Source organism: Cicer arietinum, chromosome 7, assembly GCF_000331145.2.
Source record: "Cicer arietinum cultivar CDC Frontier isolate Library 1 chromosome 7, Cicar.CDCFrontier_v2.0, whole genome shotgun sequence".
Classification (NCBI taxonomy): domain Eukaryota; kingdom Viridiplantae; phylum Streptophyta; class Magnoliopsida; order Fabales; family Fabaceae; genus Cicer; species Cicer arietinum.
The window spans coordinates 23,547,491-23,572,657 of NC_021166.2; the positions used below are offsets into that span (position 1 = coordinate 23,547,491).

A 25,167-nucleotide genomic window follows, 5' to 3' on the forward strand; every position below is an offset into this window, starting at 1 on the left:
AAATTGTAAAATAATTTATAAATTTATTATAAATAATTGTAAAATAATTTTATAATTTATAAATTTATTATAAAATAATATTATCAAATAGATTTTATAGGTATTAAAGAAATTATGGAAGGAAGATGAGAAGTTGTTGAAAGAGGAGGGGTTGTTGAAAGATGAGGGGTACTCTCATGAGATACACATCAGCTTTTTGGCTGATGTGGATGAAATATGTTGAAGTGGCAAAATACGATGATGTGGCAAAATATGATGACGTGGCATCGGGAGTCTGTTTTAAATATATATAATAGATATGCTCAATCTCATTTACATTTGACACACCTCGCAAGACTGGATCGTATCGGAACAATGGTTGTTTATTATACTGACACATATCTACTCCCCTCCTAACTTCAAAAGTAGCATATGCAAAAGTTGATATTGGATCCCTTAATTCTTCAATATGTAGTACTTAAAACAAAATTGTGACTAAGAATTCTTACCTCATCAAAGGCGTCAAATATGTCAATACTTGGTTGATGGATCGTGCAGACCACAATACGTCTGGTGTTTACGGTGTTCCTTACTATAAAAGACTAAAGCATTGGTGGTTAGGAGAAGCATGCCTCTAAAAAGTTATGTCACGTCCGATTTGTTCTCGAAAAAGAAGTCGCCGTCAATTTTATTTTATTAAAGGATAAACTGAATTAAACCTAAAATAATGATTTTTGAAATAAAAATTCGGAGTCGGGAGTCGATTGCGATTAGGGAAAGTATTACCATCCTACAACGTCCGTTAAAATGGTTATCCTGTAAATAATTGTATACAAACTATTTATTTATTTTTACCCTAAAAAGAATAATAAAAAAAGAAAAATAAATTATTTACATTAAAAAAAGAAGGAAAAAATATTTTTTTTATTAATTTGGTTTGACAAGAAGGAAAATAATAATAATAATAATAATAAGGCTAAATACCACCCGTGATCCCTTAACTTAATTTCTGTTAACGTTTTAATCCTTTATCTTTTTTTTTTCTCGATGTGGTCCTTTAATTTAATTTTAAGTGACAATTTAATATTTTATGTTTTAAAATTTCAACAATATTATCCTTATTTTTTGTAAAAATTCAAAAAATTCATAAAAAATTTCAGACAAAACTCATAAAACTAATTATCAGCCTCAATATAATGTAATTTCATCAAATTCATAAGTTAAATCTTTAAATAGACTCATATTTTCATCTCCAACAACATCAAATAAAAAATGACAAATATGAATTTATTTGAAGATTTGAGTTATGAATTTGATTAAATTTATTTTATATTACACAATATAATTAATTTTATGGATTTTATTTGAAAATTTGATGAATCTTTGAATTTTTGTAAAAAAAAGGATAACATTGTTGTCGTTTTAAAACATAAAAGATCAAATTGTCACTTAAATTTAAAATAAATGACCATATCGAGAAAAAAAAAAGATAAATGACTAAAATGTTAACCGAAATTAAGTTAAGGAATCAAGTGGTATTTAACCTAATAATAATAATAATAATAATAATAATAATAATAATAATAATAATAATAATAATAATAATAATAATAATAATAATAATAATAATAATAATAATAATAATAATAATATAATAATAAATCTATTCCTATCTAACAGAACCCTATTGGATCAAATCACAAAGACATTGTTGAAAAATATAATTTTATGAGTTTTGATTGAATTTTTTTTTGAATTTTTGTATAAAAAAGGACAACATTGTTGAAATTTTAAAACATAAAATATTAAATTGTCACTTAAATTTAAAATAAAGGACCATATCGAGAAAAAAAAAAGATAAATGACTAAAATGTTAACCGAAATTAAGTTAAGGAATCAAGTGGTATTTAACCTAATAATAATAATAATAATAATAATAATAATAATAATAATAATAATAATAATAATAAAATTGCATTATTAGTTCCGACCACCATACCTCCATACAAAGTACACTAGTGTACAATCCATTTATCAATTCACCTTTTATCATCACCATTGAGCCCTTCAAAATCATTAGGATTCCATCTTCAGCTTTATACACAAAGGCTTGTGCATCAAGCATACCAAGTGGGATTAACTCCTTTTTAGCTTAGGAACAATTGTGACCCCTTGCAATGTTATTGCTGCTCCATCAAACAATTTGAACCTTAATACTTCAATACCATACCCATTACTTTGCAAGTTTTATTATTTCCTAATAAAACTTGCCTTTCATGATTTTCAGCAAATGATAAAAAACCAATCCTTATTTGGACACATATAGAAAGTGCATCCGGAATCAAGGATCCATTGACGATGAAATTTCACTTGAGAGATCCACATCACATTAACGCTTTGATAGCCATAAAACACAAAATCAATATCTACTCTATGATTCTTGTGTTCTCCAGCTTTCTTTTTCTTGTACTCGACACATTCTTTCTTGAAGTAATCTTCACTTTTACATACTATAAAAAAAAATTACGACAACTGTTTTTTTAAAGTAAGAATACCTAAACTACTATTCATTTAAATAATTAGTAATTAACTCTAAATCCCAAAATAATATGGATCATAATTTATATCATATTTATACTAAAATTTTCAGCGAATAAATAAAAATTCATTCAAACGAAAAGAAACTTTTATGAGTTATTAGGATATCACATATTTCAAAATACAAATAAAATACTTTAGACTTTTTCCTCCTATAAAACAATCTAATCTCAATAAACTTGATTTAACTGTAATTTCTTAATTTAATTCTAAAAACTTAGTAGTAGTTATAAAGTTTTCATACAAAAAGTCGTTTCTAATTAAGTAAGTGAAATACAATTTATAGCTATCATTCCTAATATCACCTATCAAAGCAAGGAATATGTAATTATCTTGCTTTTAAACACTGTCAACTACTCTTAAACACTATACACAAATTCTCAATACTTAGAGTACTTTAATTACATACAATTTCATATCCACATAATCGTATATACATTTACATTACTAATTCAACAAATTTGGCACCATGACTCTAAGTTTATTTCACAAATCAAACATTCTATTAACATGTAACATACTTCCATAGATATCCAACAACTCCAAATTTATCACAATTAATTTATTTTTTTTTTTTTGAATTAGTTCTTATTACTTAACACAAACTAAAACAAGGATTTTTTTGAAGTAGTAAATAAGACAAGTAACTACTTACCAGAAGATAGTATAACACGTTAACTGACTAAAATGATTCAACAATTAGTAGTGGGAATGAATGGACGGTGATACTTATCCCCTATGTACTGGGTCGATTTCCACGGAAGGCAAAAACTCGTTATTTCCATGAGGGAGAAGGGGGCAAGAAGGTCGTGATTAACAGAGCCGTTAACGGTAAAGGTTAAGTTTTCTATTTCCACGAGGTAAAAAGGGGGTGAAAATGTCGTGATTAATAGAGCCGGGAACGGTAAGAGTTAAGATGTTACACATACAAAACAACACTTCTTATTGCCTTCTTTTGACTTGGACCTTGCACCAGACTTGTTCTTGGAGTCATTCTTTTCTAACCTTCCTCTAACATTCAGTACCTCTCCGAATTGAACCCCATTTACTTCATATTTCTTCTTTAATTTCTTATGGAACAAGGCACTTTGAAACGTTCCACACGCCATGAATCTCTAAAATAGATCAAAGGATCTCATAGGGAATCAACTTCACTTGGCAAAGACATAAGAAGTAATAATGCTTGATCTTCATCTTCAACCTTGATGTCAATGTCTTCAAGATCAAGAATGATCTTGTTGAATTCATCAAGATGATCCTCCAACGATTTTCCTGATGGCTTTTTGATTGCATACAACTTTTGCATCAAATACAACCTATTGGCCAAAGCCTTGGTCATGTAAAGGTTCTCCAATTTGAGCCACACCCCAACAATTGTCTTCTCTTTTGACTCTCTATAAGGACCTTGTCACCCAAAGACTAGATAAGTGTGTTGTGAGCCTTATCAAGCATGTTCTTATTCTATTTTCTTATACAAGTGCTTGGTAGCTTTGCTTCACCAACTAGTGCATCCTCAATTCCTTGTTGAACTAAGAAATCTTTCATCTTCAACCTCCAAAGACTGAAGTCACTTTTGCTTGTGAACTTCTCAATTTTGAACTTTGTGAAACCATTCTAATCTTTTCTTTAATTCTTCCCAAAACAACAAACCTTGCTACAAATATCAATTGTAATGAATGAATTGAAAATTATGTGCTAATTGTAGTGATATGAAATTAAATTTGAAAGATAATGAATTGGGAATGAATAATTTGTTTTATTTATATATAATCAATAGTGTTTACAAGTTATTTTTAGGTACATAACAAGCTTGATGAAGTAAGTTACTAATTGTAACTGACTATAACTACCTATTTTAAAATACAATTTACTAACCAACTCATATAATTTAACTTTGATAGTTTATAGTAAGACATATTAGATATGTATATATTATTAAAAAAATTTATTGGATCTAACTCATTATTACAAAATTAACTTGTAGGGTGATGAATGTTTCTCTTTATAAACTCGTATAGAACTTTATCTCTTATCCATGTGAGACTTAAGTTTTTTCCAATACAACTCCTCACACCCAACACTTTTGGACTTGATGAGTGTATACAAATGGTAGGTGGTCGAATCGAGTAGGCTCTCGTACCATATTATGTTTTTATTTTTTTGTATTGAGTCTAATTATCTTTGCAAAACCAAGTTGTAAGGTGTTCAGTGTTTCTATTTTAAAACTATTATAAAGTTTTATCTCTTATCCAAGTGGAACTTAGATAATTTTTTCCAATATATATCAACGTGTAAAATTATATGAAGATATGAGTATTTATTTTATGAAATGTAATTGAAATTGGTTTCTTTAGATTTAAAACACATACACTATACATTAATGCACCAAACAGTTGTCTTAATCTCCAAAGGTTGAAGACACACATATGATAAAAAACAGGTCTTGGTGTTTTGGTTTTTATGAAGGGGAAGGAGTTGAGGTTGTTTCATTCCAGTCTAAAATTGTAATTAACTAATTATAGATCTAAATAATTTTTTTTAGAACCCAAACTAGTAGCATAAAAAACTTCGTAGTTGCATTCGAAATTCTTTATCATTTTATCTACAAATAAATAAAAAATTTCCTATATAATTGGGAAACAAACTTTCGGATAAATAGGCTCCCTTAAATGTTATCTATTCTAATTTCTACGTTTTCTTGGAATTTCGTTGTATCTACACATGCATGCACCGCAGAGTAAAACTTTTACTTTATCACTTCACCCTCCATAAAACATATTTATCTTTAATTTATATGTTAAATATGTTTTCAATCTCAATAAAATTTTATTTTTAATTACTATAACATTTTTCGGGATACTTTTAGACTATTTTGTTAAGTCAACTCATATTGTTGGGTGGATTTACTCCTGAATGAGATCCACCAATTTTATAAATAGATTTATTAATTATTTTATTATTAATATAAAATGAGGAAGAAAAAAAGATGATTATGCTTTGGGCTTAGCCCATAAATTAAGAGCCAAAAGTAGGGATGCCAAGTGGGTAGAGCAGACACAGGTAGTAGACTAGTAGTCCTTCGCTATTGTTACCGGCACATGTACTCGCTTGATGGTTTTTTACGGATATTGTTTCCTAACGAGTATTCATGGATATCCATAGATATCTAGTAAATTCATAAATATTTTTCTATAAAATAAAAAATTAAATTCGACACAAAATTATATTTTTAAAAACCGTTTTTTATTCATATAAGAAAAATATGTATTTTGTTATGAATTTATCTTATCACTTATTTGTTAGTTTATGAAAGTGGGTGTTAGGGAGATAACTTGTGTTGTGAGTTTGAAATTGAGGGACATTTTTAGGGTTTTGTATTTAAGCTAAATATAAATACGAAGGTAGTTATGTATATTTATTGCAGGTACGAGTATCCACGAAAAAGGATACCTCCTTGTGCACCTTATCTCCATTAATAGACATGTAATTGAATTACCCATTGATTTTATCCACGAATATCCGTTAAGTTATCCATCTCATATGTCATGAATTTTATTTGCGGGGATCCACGGGTGTGAGAGATATTTCACCATCCCTAGACAAAAGGGATAATAGTCCCTAATTTGAAAAGAATATGCTCAGTTGCGGCACTAAAGAAAAGGAGAAAGAAAGCTTGGTTCCAATGGTAATGGGTGCATTCAAAACTTGATATGTTTGGTCTATAATTTTAATATGTTATTTCTACCATTTAGTTTGTTCTTTTAATATACATTGATAGTCGTTTTACCTTCTTTTAGAGTTAGTTTGGAATACCTACTTTTGTGGAAGTTTATTTATTGTTATTTGATTTCCACCTTTTTTGTTGATGATTATTGTAGTTGATGTTCCCTCATGTTACTAAGAAGAGTCTGATGTACCCTATTTTGCATCTGTTAGTGATGTCTAAATTGTTTGTGATGATAATTCTATAAACCTTGGTCACGTGAGTAAGAAAAGACCCAACATACTTGTTAAGAAAAGATTTCTTTTGGTGAAAGGTACACTACTAAAAACTTGCAATATTGAGATATTTATCTCTAGTTTTTCCCAACACGTGTGTACATTTGTATATATTTATCTCTAGTTTTTCCCAAACACGTGTGCATTATTGATAATTCTATAGGAGGAATTATTGAGATATTTATCTCTAGTTTTTTTTTCTTCATAGTTATGGTCCTCATAGGAGGCAAAATATTCTTTATTTAGTTCATATTGATGTTTGCATAATGGATAGTAAATTGGTGCATTATATTTTGGTTATTTTTGTTGACGACCACTCTAGAAAAGTGTGGATTTTTCCTTTGAAATCTAAAAATTAGGTACTTGGTGTTTTCAAGCACTTTTCATACAAGCATTGAAAGAGAAAAGAGAAGGACATTGAAATGTGTTCGATGAGATAATGGTGATGAATATAGAGGTCTATTTGAAGAGTATTACAAAGAACACATAATCAGTCTTAAGAAAATAATTCCAAAGATAAGTCAGCATAATGGTACTGCAAAGAGAATAAATTATTCCAAATTATACCATTAATGACATAATCAAGTGTAAGCTCTCTCATGCATTGTTAGGCCTAAAGAAAGAGAAGTTTGTGTTATTTTTTTACAGTTAAAGTGAGAATAATCTCATAAAGAACTCAACTTTTCATGTAAATTTAAAGCACATTGAGATGCAGTATCACTGGATATAGGATGGACTAGAAATTAAGCCATTTTCAATTAAGAAGATTCATATTGACGAGCACGGTTCAAATATGTTGTCAAAGACCTTGTCTGTGTTGAAGATGATCTATTGGAGAAAGAAAGTGGGCATGATTCATCAGTTGTTTTCCACTTTAGTGATGAGAGAGAGATTTGTTGAGTGAGTTTATTTTCAAGTGGGATACACTAATTTTATTAATAAATTTATAATAATTATTATTATTACAAAAAGTGAAAGGAAAAAAAAACTATTTTTTTTTGGGCTTTGCCTATTAAGAAACAAAAGAGATAGTAATCCTTATTTTGAAAAGCAAGTGCTTTAGCACTAATTTGAAAAAGAAAGAAAATGCAGTCGCGCAAGAGGAAAGAAAACAGAAAAAGCGTGTACCATTGATTTTGTTCTGTTAATATACCTTGATAGTAGTTTTATCTCTTGTGAGATTTAGTTTGGAATATCAACTTTTGTGAAAAATTGTTTGTTGTTTTTTTGTTTCCACCTTTTTTGGTGAGTTACTATTGTTGTTGATGTTTTTTTAGTGTTACTAAGAAAACTATGGTGTACCCATTATTTATTTTAATGGAAAGTTATACTCTACTACGTTTTGTGATTTTTATTCTCCTATTTTGAGGGAAGTTTTTTATATTAAAAATTATGGTGTGTCTGATATTTAATTTTATGCTAATTAATAACACTGTTCTGTTGAATTGTAGTTTATGTTTGACAATTATCTTTACAAGTGAGGGAAAAATATTTTGCATTATTGAGATATTTATCTCTAGTTTTTTCCAACACTTGTGTATATTTCAAAAAATTTAATGATTTTTCGCAAGCATATTTATAATACTATAAATATGAATCTAATATGATTTTTTTAGGGTCTAAAGTTCAAGAAACAAAAATAATAGAAATCTAGACATTGATTATAATTTTTAGCTTATTTTTTGTTTAGACTTCTATTATAACACATAGTGTATTTACAAAGTTTGGTAGTATTTCGATAAGGCCTCACCTTTTTTATTTGACTTAATTGTAGTTTTGGTCACTCTATTATTACCAATTCATGAAATTGGTCCCCTATTTTAAAATTCGATAGTTTTGGTCCCCCGCTCAGATAATTGAACTAAAAAAGATAACGATTTGACATATTTTAAATAATGTGATATACAATTCTATGATATAGAACTATATAGATGTATTAATTATTCTTATGTTATTAACTAAATTAAAAATATGAAAAATTTTCGAAGTTGAAAGCTAAGTTTTTTCGGCGTTTTATTCTAGTTTCATGGATGTTAATTATTTTACATCATTGTATCATATGTCACGTTATTTAAAGTATCTCACGTTATTATTTTTTAGTTAAAAAATCTGAAAGAGGGACCAAAACTGTCGATTTTTAAATAAGAGAATCAATTTCGTGAATCATTAAAAATAGGGGGACTAAAACTGAAATTAAGCCTTTTTACTTTTATAGAACTAAAATTGGCAATGAAAAATATTATGATGATTTAAAGTCGAAGAAAACATTTATTGGGACCATAAATCAAATTTTGAAATTTATAAACTAAAATCATATTTAACCATATATTTTAATTGGATTTAAAGGAGATGCATTGTTAGTTTAAGTTTTTTTAAACTGATAATGAAGAATAATTCGTCACGTCAACAAAACATTAAAAATTTCATTTGACTTAAAATAATATGATAAATTAAATAATTATGATGAAACAATAGTGTAAAGTTGTTTTAAAGTGTCAATACACCGTCTTTAAACTTACTAGTGTGTAACCCGTAAGTCGCACGGAAACAACGTACATTTTAATAAATAAATTATTATATTAATTTATATATATATATATATATATATATATATATATATATATATCAATTTTCATAAATTTTATTGACATTAAATATATAAGTTGACTTAAAAAAAAACAATTTATAACCAAAACAACAAAAATCTAATCCTAATCTAACTTAAAAACTACTTTATTACACGGTCAATGTTACTGATCAAAGGCATGACTCTAGCACAGCTCTTTAATGATGATGCCTTATTTTTTAAATTCTACAAATAATTTTTTTTTTCTTTCCAACAAAACTTATTATAAAACAATACTCTTAATTTTAAACAAATAAATACAATATCTTCAAAAAAAAAAAAAAAAACTGTCAAGTCGTGGTGCATTGTATTTTATTTTTTATTTTTTAATTGGTCACTAAATTCTCAACAACGTATCGTGGATAAATGTCGTGATGTAACAAAAGTTTTATTTTTTCTTAAAAAAAAAAATTATTTTTAATCCATTCTTCTTATTGCATCATTTACAAAGTCGTGATGTAGTTGAAGTTTAATTTTATTCTTACAAACAAAAATCAGCACGTATTATTTCTATTAATAGAAACTTGATATCTTCCTAACATCTAGTTAGTTGACACGTGTCAAATTTTACCAATTTATGATGTTTGTTTTATTATAATGTATAAATTTTAATTTTAAGTTTAGCCATGATTATACACGTATCATATTCCGATGAATCTAAACAAAAATTTACCCACATTATTTTTGGAGTAAAATTGTTCCAAGGATCGACCAAACACCCAAGGCGGAAAAGCAAAAGATTTAGAACTTTCATTTTTTCATGTACACTTAAGCATAAAAAAATTAGTTTACAATATAATAAGTAAAAGTCCTCATAACACAACCTCTTTTTTATCCAATTGTTTATTACAATGTTTTAACAAAAGATTTTGCATCATAAAAGCCAAAAAAAATTAAATGAAATAATTAGAAAATATAATTATTTGCATAAAAAAATTGTTTTTGTGTATTAAACATCGCTTTATAGAGTTCACTTTAAGTTTTAATAAGAAATAGGTCGGCACCAATTGTTCAATGATTCGAATGAGCATATTAATTAAAGTAATACTACTTAAGAAATTGAATTCTCGACAAAAATGAAAGAAAAAATTGTCTATAATTTCATCATTGTTAGGGACTTAAAAATAAAAAATCATTTTATTTAAAAAATTTCATTCTTTGTAAGTAATCGGCTAATTTGGGTGATCACATTTGATGTAGAAGATGTGGTGGGGTTGATAGTGGCTATAGGGTTTAGATGATTGAAGAAACGACTCTTTTGTCTCCACAATTGTCACTATATATGCATATGGAGATGTGAATTAAGGTCCATATCTTTTGCACTATCACAAAGCTTTATTAAAGAACACCACGACATATATATCCACGCTAGCTAGCTAGACGCTCCTCTTCAAGACAAATCTCAAAGTATATATCATCTACTACCCCATTTCTCCATCTTTTTACTATATAGAAATATTCAAAGAAAATTAATGCATGTCGACCGAGAAAAAGCCTTTTCAATAGAAAATAATTAAATATTATGTAACCTTTAAAAGGGTCTACATTCCACACTAGGTTACAATGTCTACACTCTACACATTACACAACAAACGTTAAATGCATTTTGTTGTGGGATTTTTCTTATGAAAATGACTAAAGGCAACAAACGTTAAATGCATTTTGTTGTGGGATTTTTCTTATGAAAATGACTAAAGGTAGCAGGCAGAGATCAATTAATATCATTATTATATATATTATTATATAGTAGTATGTGCATGCGAAACTTTGTAATTATGAGTGCTATGACTTAATTTAATTAGGAAGAATCATAGTGATCAATTTTTTTTTTTTTACAGTGAATCAAAGTGATCATTGGTTGTCACTTGTAAGCATGATAATCACTATTGGGAAAGTTTTTGTTTTGACGGGGGACACTTTTGGGAAAGTTAACACGTTGATTGTAAGTATAAATATATATCTAATTTTATGTTTATATATTAAGAATTTTAATTAATGAGTAAGCAAAAAAAGAGTTTTAATTAATATTAATAAATTTATCTTAATAAAATTAATTGTATTTTCAAACTATTCTTTATCATGAGAGAACTTGTTTTTGTAAGAACAAAACAATCTTTAAAATTAAAACATATATATTAATTGAGAGATAATTTAAAAATGACATAATATTTAGACCAAAAGTTGTCAAATTAACTTTTACTTGAGATTATTTTATTTTTTATATTCAAGACAATATAGAATTTTTTTTTTCACATTTGAAACCAAAATAAAAAATCATAAATTTAAATATAATTGAATTAGTGATGTTGGCGCCATCATTTGATTGTCTGCTTTACTTTTTGTTGATTTTTTTTTTTTATTACATGATTTTTAACCCTCTCAATCCAATAATCAAGTAAATCATGATAAATATTATTTATTGTGTGAATTAACCATATTTAAAGTTATTAATTTGTGATATCAAGCATTTCAATATTTCAATCAAAAGTCAATGAAATATTATTTTTGTTAGGATCTGATATCATATACTATCATCTAGGATTAATAATATATGATATTGAATGGTAAACTAAACTTTGTTTTAAAATCCCACTTAATGTATCACTTAACCTTCATCTAATGATAAGTGCAAATGTTTGGGGACAACGAGTGCATCAAGAACATGAGGGTAGTGTTATGTCTTGTATTCATCATCAAATCCTAAAAAATATGGGAATTCACCATCATGCATCATTCTCACTTTTGAACCTTTAACCCTAAAGGGGCCAACCTTAATGAAACTTTTTTGAGCCACCATAAGAATATGGTTAATTTTACAACAACAAAAAATATAAATTTTTAATATAGGCCGCTCCTCATCCTTGTCATATGGCCACCCAAAAGTTGAAAACTCCAAATTCATAACAAAAAGAGAGGATAAGGAGCTTGATTCTACATCCTACAAAAAAAACCCTCAAAGCCCTACCATTTATTGAGAGGGAAAAAGTATATTTGTCTTTTTGGTTATATACTTAGGATTCCACACTCATCTCACTTTAAGGCCATTTTTGTTTTCAAATAAAGGAACTTAATTCATGACAAAGCTTAATTCTTTAATGCAAGATAAGGAACCAATTGAGATGTAAAGGAACCTTCATGTATTGTTACTATTGAAAAAAAATAAAAGGCAGCTCAAGTGCCTAGTTGGTCCCCATTGTTTCATATGTTAGTGTGGCATCCTCTAATAGGCCTTCCTAATGATTATTTATAATACAATATTTATAAAATGTTCCTATAGGGACCATAATTACAATGGTCATTCATTTTCATACGTGCCATAATAATAAGTAAATTATAAGCTAGACAATGTCGTGATCAAGTAACCCAAACTCCCATGTAAACTTTCATGATATGGAGGATGTTGGTGGGAGCCAAATGGCATGATAAAATCCAAATTCTCATAGTTCTCTCACTTTTTGTGGCCAATGAAATGGCATCAAGTCTGGCCTCGTGCCCCAATTTGCGGATTTGGTTGTAGCCACCATTCATTTCATATCAAGAAAATATCTACACACAACAATCTTTTTTTTTTTTTGAAATGGCATCAAGTCTGGCCTCGTGCCCCAATTTGCGGATTTGGTTGTAGCCACCATTCATTTCATATCAAAAAAAATATTTCCCCCAAAAACCTTTTTTTTTTTTTTTTTTTTTTAACATGTGATGAATGTTTATAATATTGTGTTTAAAAGTCATTAAATTTTGCAAGGATACGAAGAAGACAGTTTTCAACTTGATAGCGATACAATCTTAAAAGAATAAAGAGAGAAATCGTAAATAGAAATTTAAGACGTTTGATAACGAAGTTTAACTAATGATATTTATGTCTCTGATTATAGAACCGCTATAACTCTTTTTTATTAGATGAATGAATTATGGTTTATAGCATACAAGTTATACTTAAATAGTAATAATAAGGTTCATTATAACAATACCCTTAAATCATACCATAGGGAGCTATTGTCCCCTGCACTCCCCAGTTGTCTCCACAACAATCAGTTGTGTCAAACCCTATGAAGATTTACTACATGATGCTCACATCTTTACAATTGGGGTACAACTCCTATTAACATTGAGAAACATGTAACAAGTTCAACAATACTCGAATTTGTCACTAGTAACTGGTTTGGTCAATATGTCAACCGCATTCTATGAAGTATGAACCTTTTTAAGTAATATTTGTCCAAATGCAAGTAACTCTCTGATCTTGTGAAACCTCACATCAATATGTTTGGTCATAGCGTGATACCCTTGATTCTTTACAAAATAAATGGCATTCTTACTATCATAATGCACTAAACTCAACCTAGCTCAACACCAAATTCTTTCACTAATCTTGTAAGCCATTAAAGCCTAATTGGCATCCTCAGCTACTGCTATGAACTTTGCTTGAATTGTAGATATAGCCACTATAGATTTAACTGATGACTTCCAACAAATAGGTCCTCATACAAGGGGTAAAGACATATCATGTTGAAGACCTTTTATCATCCATATCACCTGCATAATCAAAATCAACATATCCTACAACTAAAGTGGTTGCTAAACATGATACCATGACATGTTGTATCCTTTTAGTTCCTAAAAAACTCCCAATTATGCATACTTGGTTTGGACATAAACTTGCAAACTTGACTTACAGTTTGTGTCAAATTTGGTCTAGTGCAAACCATAACATACATTAAACAACCAACAACATTTGCATACGAAACCTTTGACATATACTCAACTTCTATATCTCTCTTTGGACATTGAGTAAACGACAACTTAAAGTGATTTGCCAATGGAGTACTCACAACCTTCAAATTGCTCATATCAAATCTTTTTAACACCTTTTCAACATAGTTTTTTTGAGCGAACCATAATTTTCTAGCACTCATATCCCTATGAGTTTCCATACTAAGAATCTTTTTAGTAGAACTTGAATCTTTCGTTCCGAACTCATTTTCTAACATTATTTTCAATTCATTTACATCATGTAAATGATTATCAACAAACAACATATCATCAATATACAATAATAGGAAAATAAAAGAGTCATCATCAAGGCTCCTAACATAAACACAATAATCATACTCACACATTTTAAAGCCAATCTGAAGTATGCATGAATCAAATAGCATGTACTATTGACTTGGAGATTGCTTTAGACCATACTAAGACCTTTTCAATTTACAAAATGGTTTGCTTTATCCAATATCATTGAAATCCTCTAGATGCTCCATGTAAATTTGTTCATCTAGATTACCGTGAAGAAATGATGTCTTCACATTCATCTACTCTAAATACATGTCTCAACTGGCTATCAAGGCTAACACTATCCTGATAGAAGTATGTTTGATGACCAGAGAGAAAATCCCATCATAATTGATCCTCTTCTATTGTGAATACCATTTCGATGCAAGACGAGTCTTGAACTTTTTCCTTTCTTTTTTATGTTATTGTTGATTTTCTCTTGTACACCCACTTGCAACCGATAGCCCTTTTCCCCTTAGGAAGCTAAACATGCTCCCAAGTCTCATTTTCCCTTAAAGACTCTATCTCCTCCATCATAACACCCATGCATTTATCTTTGTCATGGCTAGCTATATCCTCTTGAAAGGTGGATGGATCTCCATAACTAATTAGTAATGCATAAATTGTCAGGTCTTCAAACTTATATCTTTCTATTTTATTGATTTGAAGGCGCCCCGATCACATACAAGAAAGTAATCTTGTACTCCACCTGAATTTTTAGTGGCATTAAAGTTTGGTTTGGCGTTCTCGAGTATTGCTTACTAGTAGTGACTCAACATCGATCTAAATCACCTTATTGCTAGAAGTTTCTCTCTCTAATGTAAACTCATTTGTTTCAACTGATTGTTTCAACATGAACTGCTCATCTATCACAACATCTCTATTGACCACCATATTCATTAAAATTGGATCTCATAACTTGAACTCCTTCACACCTTTTGAGTAACCGAAAAAGACACGCTTCTTCAACTTCGGATCAAGTTTAGATCTATCTTCACTGAGTATTTGCACATACGCTAAACACCCAAAAATCCTTAATTTATCAAAATTAATGGGTAACTTGTCCATACCTCATCTGAAACTTTCCCTTCCAATAAAGCTCGTGGTGACCTGTTGATAAGATGCCATGCCATGTTAAAAGCCTTTTTCTTGAAATCCTTAGAGAGTTAAACATTTAACCGGAGTCATCTTGCTCTTTCAATTAAAGACGTGTTCATTATTTTTGCCACAATATTATGTTATGTTGTCTTTTGAATAATGTGTTATGCACAATTTTTTTTTGAATATTTGAGTCGGTTTATTCTATCACATTATCTGTCTAAAAATACTTGATTTTTCTGCCATCTGATTTTCTACATATGTTTTCCACACCTTGAACTTAACAAAAACTTCATATTTAAATTTAAGAAAATAAACCAAAACAGTGCGTGAAAAATTATCTGTAAAATTCACAAAATACTTGGAACCACCGATAGAGGGCTCTTTGTTAGCCCCCTACACATTAGAATGCACATAGTATAGGATTTCTTTTGTTTTGTGTTTCTCATATTTAAAATGAACACAATATTGTTTCCCAAGTATACAATATTTGCACAAATTCAGCTTACAACTGCAGACATCCTTCAACAAATGTCTCTTATGAAGTTCTATCATCCCATGCTCCTTGAGATTACCTAGGCTCCGTCCTCCAATGCTCGATTTATTTGCAACTGAAGCACTCTGTTGTTATTCTATTCTTGGACTTAGACTTCTTCTCATAACTTGTTTTACCTTTGTTCCTCCTTGATGAGGACATAGAAAGCATAACCAAGGAAGGAAGCATATAGAATATTCAAGGTCTTGGAACTCCAATGACAAAAGCAATGTCAAAGAATGTAAAGCATATAGAATATTCAAGTCCAACTCGTGAAGAATTGTAGCCCAAGATAGTAAACCGTTTAATCCGAATTGAAGAAGTTAAGGAATGAAGGCTGCATCTATGTGATCCAATTTTAAAATTAGTTTTAATTAAAGTAGTAGATTGAATTAGTAAGAATATTTGGGCTCAATTGTAAAAACTTGAGTTTGGCCAAATTTAAAAAACTTGTAAGGTGGTGCCACAATAAAAGGCAAACCCCTAGTTGATGCAAAGGAGATTTTGAACCTATTGTTATTTTGTGGGGCTTGTTCTCTTGAGTTCTTGAAAGAATTCACCTTGAACTTATCAAGGTTGTTAATCCTTGTGGCATTCTTTTCGACTTATTAATCATTAAATTGTTGCGTCATTTTGGTCTTGATTCGTTTGCTAAATTATAAATTTCAATTTCCTTTACATCAAACTCTAATGCGCAAATTTTACCAATTTATGTGTGAAGTATCTTGCGCTCATATCTTGCATTTTACATTGTCTATTTCGGCGAGTCAATAGCATTTTACATATGAGACTCAAACCCTTACTATTAAGACAATTTTCATATAGTCAACAACCTAAATCCATCAACTTTGTCAACACATTTTATAAATAATTTAAACTAAAAATAAGTAATATGATAAAACATCAGCCACATGCTTCATTAAGATGATTAATATCAGATTATGATTCACTTTATATAGAAATCATAATTAAATTAACAAATTCTAACTAATTACTTATAATTAATACTCCATCCTTTTTTATTATAAAGGATTATTCAATCAATAAAAGATGATGTGTTTATAAATCAAACACATTAATTTTTATTAATTCAATTGATTCTTATAAAAAGGAATATAATATTAACTAACTTATAACTACATAAAAAAATAAAAATAAAAAAACTCCAACTTTATCTGACATATGACCAACTACATCTAAAATAAACTATATATAGTTTCTTGTCCCAAAGTAGTACGAAGGGTTGTTAGCTTAGCACAAATACAAACTTGCATTATAATAATTGTTTTTTCTTTGTTTTATCAAAATGGTAGCACTTAATTAGCAAGAGGCAACCTTGTCTTATATGTTTGTAATAACCAAATTTATATATAGTATTGTTGTCCTTCTGTCCCGGTGTTTGTCCTAATATCTGTCCTATTAGTCTTATAATTCAAAAGCACGCTTTTGATTTTTGATTAAATATCGAAGACTTTTGTCTCACATAATCAAATTAAGTTTATATTTTTTTTAACGTGTAGATATGATCACCATTTCAATTGTTTGAATTCATAACCTGCTCTTTTTTTTGTGTGTGTGTGTGTGTGTGTGTGTGTGTGTGTGTGGTGTGTGGTGGCTAATTTGATTGATTAGCTCAAAATTCAAATTTCAATGGACCCAAACCAAAACGTCGGTCTAATAAGAGAATGCAATATACTTGTACATAAATTGATTGATTGAATCAGCAGCAACTACAATTAATTCAATTGGTGTTTCTTATTGAATTAACAAGTATAATATACATATTGGGTTGGGGGATCCACATTTGGACCTCAACGGAACCCCCTTATATATAAAGCAGGAATAGTACAGTTTGTGTGTAAAGTGGCCACGACTCCTCTCAAGTTGGATGACTAAATAAATATGTTTTATATTTTTAAACTGTGGCTTATTTGCAACCGATGCAGCTACGTCAATTGGAATGTAACTAGCGTTACCTTTTTTGTAGTTTTAAAAATGCATAGAAAAATCACGGAAAATAATATGATGAATTGTCGTTTTTATAGAAAAAATTCGAGAATTTCATTTTTTATAATGGATAAAAAATATATTTTCAAAACATATTTAAACACCACTTTATCTCCATCTCTAATTTTGATTTTCCCTTATTTTTCAACCAATATTATATATTATAGAATGGTACAAATAATTTTAATAAAAATTACGCAATGTTGTGATTAATTTAAACTACAACGACTGCAATCTATAATGTAAATAATCGAAAATGAATTATCTTTAAATTGTAAAATCTTTAATGTGACCGTGAACACAACCGCAACCAATTATTTAAAACCTTGTTAATTGTATGTTTGTTTTCACGATGAAAATGACTTCAACGCATGGCAAGTTAAAAGCTACAATTTTTAGCGTCTATAAAACTATGCATTAAGAAATGAGAAAATGCAAGTTGGATGCAGTAACAAACATACCATAATCATATTACGTGGTGAATGTTCTGCGAATCATACAAAAGCAAAAAATAAAATAAAAATAGACAAAAATCTGTGGTCTGATAGATCAATCAGTTCCGAACTTTCGTTCCTGATACGCTCCAAAAATTGTACTACTGTCATAGCAAACATCCAAGAGCAATGGGAAAAACAAAGAACAATAAGCTCATTTAGACTTCCAGCAAGTTCCAATAATTTTCTTCACTATGGTCCATCAATTGCAGTGTATGGATGTGATGGAAACAAGCGGTTAAATTAATTACAAATGGATGCAATGCAAAGGTAAAGCTGATAATTAAGATTGTATAAGAAATGACAACATGCAATGTTACTTTTATGCAAAGACGCTCTGGAAGAAAAGAAACGATATGGTGGTGTTTGCTATTACTACTTGTTAGTGTTATTCCACTTTGTGTCGGGGAAATGGGGATAAATAGCAAGTTCTCTGTTATTCTGTTTTAAAGTAACCTTATGCTTTTTCTCTTCTAATAACTTTAACTTGTACTGGTTGTTAACATAATTTTCAATGTAAGAGAGTCTCCGACCAATTAATGTAAAATGAAATCTTCAACTTCATTCTGAATCATGTAACAGAAATATCGATTTATTTAACAAAAAAATGTTTATGTGACAGGGTAAATAATCCACACATAATTGTTGATTGGTGATCTTATGGCTAGTGGGACCGAACAGTCAATCCACTTCAAAAATTTGCCCACACTAGATTCCATAAAGGGTCTTATAGTTTCTTTTCATTCACTAATAAGAACAAATGACAAACCTACAAAAGTACTTAATTCAGAATCATGTGCTATAGCAATATCCAATAGTATACAAGAGATTTTTTAGTGGGATGCAAGTTCACAAGGTAAGTGGAACAAATAATTCAAATTGTACATTTTAGATGCATATGGATGTATCTAGAATCATACTATATACTCCAAATTACTTTGGGGTCACTGAGACCATAAACCACATGATTTATTTAATGAGTCAAGAATTGTCATGAATGAGGAAAAAAGATATATATGTGAAAAATTATCAGACATGCTATGAAATCAATAGTGATATTATTAATGAATTCAATACAGATATCACATGCAGGAGAAGGCCCCAAAGACCTTTTCACCTCCATATTTAAAGCCAATTAATTAATTAGGCCACTATGTAAAGAGAGTTCACCTCTTTTTGGAAAAACCAATAAAAAAATTGAAAAGTATACAAAAACTATATACACGTGTTTCCCATCACACGCGTTGGACACCAGGCAATGGTGTTCTGTATAGTTAGGCCAAAGCTCAAGGCCAAAAATAAACAGCTTTCGCAAACAAACAAAAAAGAAAGTTCACAACAAACACATGTGATTGGCACGTATCGAATCCATCTTCACAAATACCATCAGAAAAGTCCACGAAATGTAGCCAACTTATTTCTGTTCTTTTGTAATGTTGAGAGGAGCGTGTATTGGGAAAGTTGAAGTAGTGATGCTTGGGGCCAAGAAAAGAAACTTCACTAATAAACATCTCTTCACATATGACAAGTCATAAACAGCTCAAAACTTCTGAATATTAATCCACCAAGGTTTTAATTTTGATACTGTTCTCATCTATTTTCTTCCCTGTTTTCTAGAGCACTGTCCCACCATCTTTCACCTATAATCAATGCAACCTTTGAATTCCTATCCCCAACTTCTTTCTTTCTTTCTTTCTTCCACATTACTACCACTAATTTTCCCAAACCAATAAATATATGTTACAAAATCCCTCTTCCCTGAGGAATATGCAAACCCATTAATTAATAAATGGGGATACCCCAAACCAAAAACGAAAAAACTCTCTTACATACAATACAATAATATATTCAATTTTTCATTTCAAAAACCCACTTAAAAATGTTTAGGTTTCTAGACAACCTGGCCCACGTTATTTCCTCTTGTTCCTTTATTATTATTATTCTTGTTTTGTTACTCTTCACTTGGAGTTTCCTTTGTCATCATCTACCCAGACACAGTTATTATTTAATTTCCTCTTTTTATAAGACAATGAGAAACAGGGTGAAGAAGAGGAGGATGGAGATGATGATGATGACGAGACACTGAACCACTTTCGGGTCCGAGTTGTAACTCTTAGCTGTGGCAACACTTTAGGAGGCTTTCTTTGGTTATTGCTAATCACAGTTTCTTGCATCAACTCATAGCACCCTATAATTTTTTCCTGCAGTAAACAAATATGTGTGCTTTGGATTACAAATAAACAAACCCATAATTTTGTTTTTGTTTTAATGGTCATAATTTAACATATACTACTATTTTTACTATTTACTATATATATTAAATATGCTTACTTTTCGTAGTCCTTCACACCATGACTCGGCATGTTCTGGCTTAACAAAAGACCAATTAGGAATTTCATTAGCTGCAGAGAGTATGGCAGCTGCTGCAATGCATGATGGCCTATAAGCCAGAAAGCTAGCATCTGCAGACCAAATATTCAAACAGGAAACTCACTAACCTTTGAGATTCACAATAGAGATCATTATCACTATCATATTTCTAAATTTCGTCTTTAATAAATAAAAATATAAAAGTTTTAGAGATTTCTACAATGATATTGCAATCATAATTGCAGTTACATTCATGGTTTTAATTTACTGTTTGCAACTCTAATTGTGAGGCCACAAATTTAAACGATATACCAAAATTCGTAGCATAACCACAATTTAAAATCATCGACAAATTAAGGCCATGGTCACATTTGCCCACATTATATTGCATATCAAAGTTAACCGCAACCATGATTTAGAACCATGATCACAACTCTCCGGTCTCCGCTCTCTCAGCAAATTTTATGAATCAGTTACATTTTCAAGAATTGTGTAATGGTAGAGGAATAAATACCTTGTATATTAGATAAGATGATTTCTGTAGCACGAGAAATGAGGAAGTGAGTGAAAGTTGCAGTTGAATCTATCTTGCACGCGAAGAAACTGAGGAAGCTAAGTGGGGTGACTGATCTTAGCCTCCAATCCAAAACACTCAGAACAAGTAGTTCCATTCTAAGAATGTTTCTCGGCTCAAATATGTATTTGGCGCCTTCTACCTACAGTTTATCCATTACAATGACTTTTTGCATTGACATGCCAAATGGATATAAAGTTCTAATCATTAATTTTAATTAATTAATTTATACCTGAAGATCCAAGAGAATAGGAACCAGGGGTTCCTCCATCTTTGCTGCTAAAGACAAACATGCAACAGATAAAAGTTGCAGAGCCCATCCATATGATTCCTGTAACATATTTTATCAAAGGTCATTATCATCATCATTATATTACAACAGATTATTTCTTTTGGTAATGTTAGCATCACCATAATAGTTGTTTCAATTCAATATCTTAGTAAATTAAGAATCTACTAATCTACTAAATTAGTAAAATATTATAAATTATTTTCACAAACTTCGTTACAAAAACTTATAATATTATAAATTATTACTTTTTAATTTTCAAGACCAATTAAATCTTCATATTTTCTTAATTAAGGACAATTTTGACCTTTATTTTATATTTTTCTTTTGTAAAATACATTATACTTATTTTCTTGCTCTCAATATACAATACTTCTAGGTCCGCCACTATTTACATGATGAATATTTGTAAACATACAAAAATACACATTGGTAGTATTATGAAGATTGATTACTTATTTACATATCATTTCATCGAATAACAAAATTACAAAAATAAATAATCTTTTTAATTTTAAAAAAAAAAATTAAAGTTTTTTTTGCAACTTCATTGGTGCTGATCCATTCACATTATCATATTATACACCACATAATATAAAACAACCGCATAATATAAAACATGTCACAATAGCCCACTATCATATGGAACGAGGGAAGAATCAAAACCAATAAATTTTAAAATAAAATCAATTTGGTAAATGCGAAAATATTAAAACTTAAATTACAACTAAGTCTAATTTTAATTATTTTTTAATGCAACTCACTTAAAAAGAAACTTTTTTACTCAAAACACTTGAAGTAATTAGGCATAGCACACATCTTTTAGTTATTCCTTTTTATGGGCCACATGTTGAAAACATATGATTTCATACAAAATTAAAAATAATAATACAGATGCGTTGAGACCATACTTTACTCGAATATGGTTAACCACTATAAGGGAATCTAGCCTCTAGACTCAACCTCGTTCGTATTACTAAGACCATTTATCAGCGCCACTTCACACATTTGAAAAGTCAAGCATGTTATGACTGCCTTTTTATACTTTTGGAACTTAACGTAACTCGTAAAAGACGCCAAAAAACGAAAACCTCACCGGCAAAGGGCGAGAATCCAAAAACCGATCCATATAGTTAACTGCAAGGTACGCCGTCAACGGACGAAATCCATAGTAAGCGTGTACCTATAAATCATAAAACCATTCAATTCGCAATAATAATAACGCCGTCAACCATAATTCATCGACGCCGTGAACTAAAAGAATCAGTAAAGATGACGTCGATGAGGATCTATAACTCCGTTATGGAGAGAAGGTTACACCAACGCACGCGGTGCATTTTAGCGTGAAGCAGTTCGGTAGTGGCATTAACGTAATATAAGTAAAACAGAGGGTTATATTAAGTGATAATGTTTTTTGTTTATTTATTTACCTTGAGAATCCATGCAACGGATTCTTCCCTAGCGTTGGCATCGAGGGAGCGAGATTCGAATTTCGAAAGGTAATCGAATCCAGGGGTAAACTTGCGTTCATGCTCGATAAAACCGGTGATGGATTCCTCCTCCTCCGCAAATAGTGACGACGACAGCGAAGACGAATCGAGGTCGGACGAATATTCCGGCGACTCTCCGGTGACGATTTCGGATGTGTCCTTGCCGCATAGGAGGTTGCAGTTGGAGCTAAAGGACAGCGACATGAGGATGGCTGGTAATGGCTCGTCATTCATTGCTTTGCCATGTTAAGTCGCCGGAAAAAGCCTCCGGAGACTGAGCTTGAAGAGAGATGGAGGGAGTGAGTGTTTGAGTATGGAAGAGAGTGGTTGGTGAGAGAGGATATTGTGCTGGTTCGGGAGTCTTTGCATCAGTATCTTTGACTATAAATATGCGCTGCCTGCGTGGGATTTTTATTTTTGGAAGGAAAAAACAAAAGAAGTAAAGAAAAAGCTTAATTTTATTAGTAATTAATACTTCTTCCAACTTAAAATACAAACAATTTTAAGTCGATCTATTTTATCTAAATAGAAAAGAAAAAAAAAAATCAGTGAACATTCCTTTATTACTGTTAGCGAGTTTTGTTTTATGGTATAACATAATGTCATGTTATTTTTTATATTTAATTGTTATGAATTAAAGGTAAACTTTAAATTGATTTTGTTTTCGAGTTACCAATATCTATAAAAACCAATTTTTTTAATGAATTTAATAGAATTTAATGTGTATTTACACTATAAACTTGAAATTTAATAGAACTATTAATTTTATTTCTACGATGTATAATTTCTTTAAAGTGATGAGACAGATTAATCATTGAAATTGTAAGTTCACTTAAATTAGTTCTAAAATTTTGTAAATTGACAAATTCATCATTAAAACTGTAAAATATCAATTAAAATAGTTCATTCATAAACTTTTATCGTTAGATATTTCGACATGACAGTGTAATTGAATATATAGTTTATTCATGTTGATATAACATCAATTTCATATTCTCAAGAATAAGTTTATTGATTAACCATCGGTCAAATTAGTCCCATAATTTTATAAAATGACAAATACATCAATATTTTTAAGTAACGTTTTGGATCAAAAATTCGAGACATTACATGTGAAGAAATTTTTTAGAAGTCTAACAAGCAAGTGGAGACCTAAGATCACTGTCATTTAGGAAGCAAATGATCTAAATACTCTAAAAATGGAAGAATTAATCAACTCTCTCGTATCACATGAAATTGAGCTTGAAGAAGATGAACCCAAGAAGAAGAACAAGACTATGGCCTTGAAATTCAAGCAGAAGGAGATTCTAAAGGCAACATCATAATAAAAGGATAGTGATTCAGATGATCAAAATTTGAACTAAGAGGAATAGGAGATTGCTTTCATATCCAAAAAAATTAAAAAGATGTGGCACAACAGAAATAATAAATTTCCCCAAAGATATTCATGCAATCCAACAGAGGGAATGATGATAAATATGACAAGAAAAATATCATATGTTATAGATGCAATGAACTTGCATATATCAAGTCAGACTATCCAAATCTTGAGAAAGGGAAACATCAGAGGAAAGATTTCAGACACAAGAAGAAGAGTCTGATTAGAGATGACAATTAGATCAAGACCCAGTGGATACCCGTAAAAAAACCCACAATAGATACGGTAAAAACCCGCATAATGAGTATGGTAATTATCCGCAAAATTAAACGGATATGGTTGCGGGTACGAGTAATATAGTATCCACCCTGCTCTGCACCCGCACTAGTATAAATATTTTATTTATTTATTTATTATATTAGTATTTAGTTTAATTAATTGTTTTCTTTTATAATCGAAAGATAAACGTTTGCAAACTTTTTAAGAATTTGATTTTTATGAATAGGCAAATAATTGTAACTTTATAACTAAGAGTCATGTCTTATTAATCGTGACTTTATATTATACTTGCAATTTCATATCAATTTTTTTTACATATATCAAATAATACCGTTGTAGGACTTGCAACTTCATACAGTATTTTTATGGATATTTGAATGTTATTTTAAGGTGTGTTTA

At 29.8% G+C, this 25,167-nt stretch overlaps 1 pseudogene across 1 annotated transcript; it reads right to left on the reverse strand.

Annotated features, from left to right (window-relative positions):
- Positions 1-19,424: 19,424 nt before the first annotated feature.
- Positions 19,425-23,483, reverse strand: LOC101503016 (cyclin-D1-1-like; annotated as a pseudogene). The gene is made up of 6 exons (XR_012161308.1): positions 23,052-23,483; positions 22,718-22,804; positions 21,565-21,663; positions 21,273-21,474; positions 20,720-20,850; positions 19,425-20,589 (listed from the first exon to the last, which is right to left on the reverse strand). The product of XR_012161308.1 is annotated as a cyclin-D1-1-like (transcript).
- Between the last annotated feature and the right edge of the window lie 1,684 nt (positions 23,484-25,167).